The 2192-nt window shown below is 50.1% G+C and overlaps 1 long non-coding RNA gene across 1 annotated transcript in view; it reads left to right on the forward strand.

Moving 5' to 3' along the window:
- The first annotated feature begins 528 nt into the window (after positions 1-528).
- LOC118159569 overlaps positions 529-2192 on the forward strand; it is a 1823-nt gene continuing 159 nt past the window's right edge. Inside the window, exons 1-2 of the long non-coding RNA XR_004747167.1 lie at positions 529-694; positions 1225-2192. The exon at positions 1225-2192 is cut by the window's right edge and continues 159 nt beyond it. This is a non-coding gene — a long non-coding RNA (uncharacterized LOC118159569). The remainder of the gene's footprint in view (positions 695-1224) is intronic.

Below are 2192 nucleotides of genomic sequence, written 5' to 3' on the forward strand. Positions count from 1 at the left end.
GGCTCAACGCGCCGCGGCCCACCCGTGCTGGTCTGCGGCCGCGCAGGCCACACTCCCCCCACCCGGCTCCCCAGCGCCCGCCCGGGCCCCACTCTGCCCTGCCTGTCCCGTGCAGGCCTCGGCCAAGGATACATGTTGCACAGCTCTCTGTGTGGTAGTGTCCGGGGATTGGGACTCCCTGAGTAGCTGCAGGATCTGCTGGAGTCCCTGCTCGTCAGGCTTCCACTCGTACTCCATCTTTGCTTGCTGGAAAACACCAGAAAACAGAAAGACGCGGTTAGCAACGCAGCAGACCCCAAGCCGTGGGGGAAGACGGGATGAAGCGAGTGGCCAGACCCGGCCCACTCTCGCCCCATTTTGGGCCGCGAACCTCTCCACCTCCAGCCCAGAGCCCGGCCCCATGACCAGCCGGAACCGACCTGTTCCTGCTGCCGCCTACTGAGCGCCAGACCGAGCCGACAGAGACAGCGCGAATTTGCAATCTGGCCCTAACAGCCGCCTCGCGACCTCCTGGGTCCTAGTGCCAGGCACGCCTCCGACCGCCAGGGCCGCCTCGAACCCGCCAGCGTCGCTGTCAGCCTTTCCCGGGTGCGTCCCGAACCGTCAAAACAAGGTGCTTCTTCCTCAGCCCCCCGAATCGAAAACAAATAGAAAGCTCCAGCAGCCACAACACGCGAGGGAGGAAGAAGGGCCCGTCTCATACTTGGGAATTATCTATTCTAGAATTACCTTAGCTACCACGTTCGCAGCAGCAGATACTGATGGGAAAGTTTCCACCCAGCCTGACAAGTTATCGACCAAGACTAATAAGTATTTAAATCTACCTACTCTAGGGAGTTCTGTAAAATCTACCTGCACACTTTGGAAGGGTTGAAGTCCTGGTTCTCACCCTGCTTTGGACTGACTGCAGATAATTATCCCATTTACCTTCTGACATCCTACACAACTCCTGCATACTTGTTTAGGCAGAATATAGATATTCCTACACATATATATTTCCACAGCACAGCATCAGAGGCACGCCTACGACCGCCTGGGTTTCCTCGGGCCCGCCAGCGTCACCCTCAGCCTTTCCCGGGTGCGTCCCACACTGTCAGGAGCCTGGAGGCGACAAACCACGGACTCCTCAATGCCAGGTGGAGATTAAACAAGGTGCTTCTTCCTCAGCCCCCCGAATCGAAAACAGAAAGTTCCAGCAGCCACAACACGCGAAGGAGGAAGCAGGGCCCGTACCTGGCCACCTCGGGACACCTGTGGCTTCGAAAACCCAAACCCCGACAGCAAGCAGGGAGGCTGCAGCCAACAGAGGAGAAGCAGAGATGGGAAAGCAGACACAGGAGTTAGGAATGTCGTTACTGTTTACCATCTGTTTTACTACTGTGTGATTTGGTTTAATGTTGAGTAGATTTCAGAAGTTCTCAGTGTCACATGTATAAAGAGGGAATAAGTCTGACTACACAAGGAAGGGGGAAAGAAACTCAAAAGAAACTGTTGTGAATACCTAGTATATCTTATTCTTAGCCTCAATATATATATATTAAGGGAGATCTCAGGACAAAAGTATCATTTTATATATATGTATATCATACAAATGTATTATATATATATATTATCATAGTGTTGTGGTTTAACCCGGCAGGCAGCTAAGCACCACACAGGCATTCGCTCACTCCCCCACAGTGGAATGGGGGAGAGAACTGGAAAAAAGTAAAAGTGCAAGAACTTGAGAGTTGAGATAAGGGCAGTTTAATGAGAAAAGGGAGAAAACAAGAATAAGAAAAAGAAAAAGAATAAAACAAGTAATGCACAATGTAATTGCTCATCACCTGCCAAGTGATGCCCAGACAGTCCCCAAGCAACAGTAGTCTTCCCAGCCAAGTCCCCACTGTTTTATTCTTGAGCAAGACATCATATGGTAAGGAATATCCCTTTGGCCAGTTTGGGTCAGCTGTCCTGGTTTTGTGGGGACCAGCTCCTCCTGTATTGAACATTCAAACCAGTAAACGTATGTTCTTTTAGATAATACAATTACAGATTTGGGTATGGTTATTTGATCTTCATTTCCTACTGTCATCCATTCCCTATGGCTGGTGGGTCTAGGAATAGAATAAGATGCTGAAGAAACTAATATAAATTGCTAGCTTTCTATCCTATTGAGACATTTCCAGCTATAATAGTTTTTGTTTTATGTT

This window comes from Oxyura jamaicensis, unplaced genomic scaffold (genome assembly GCF_011077185.1).
Source record: "Oxyura jamaicensis isolate SHBP4307 breed ruddy duck unplaced genomic scaffold, BPBGC_Ojam_1.0 oxyUn_random_OJ71068, whole genome shotgun sequence".
Lineage (NCBI taxonomy): Eukaryota > Metazoa > Chordata > Aves > Anseriformes > Anatidae > Oxyura > Oxyura jamaicensis.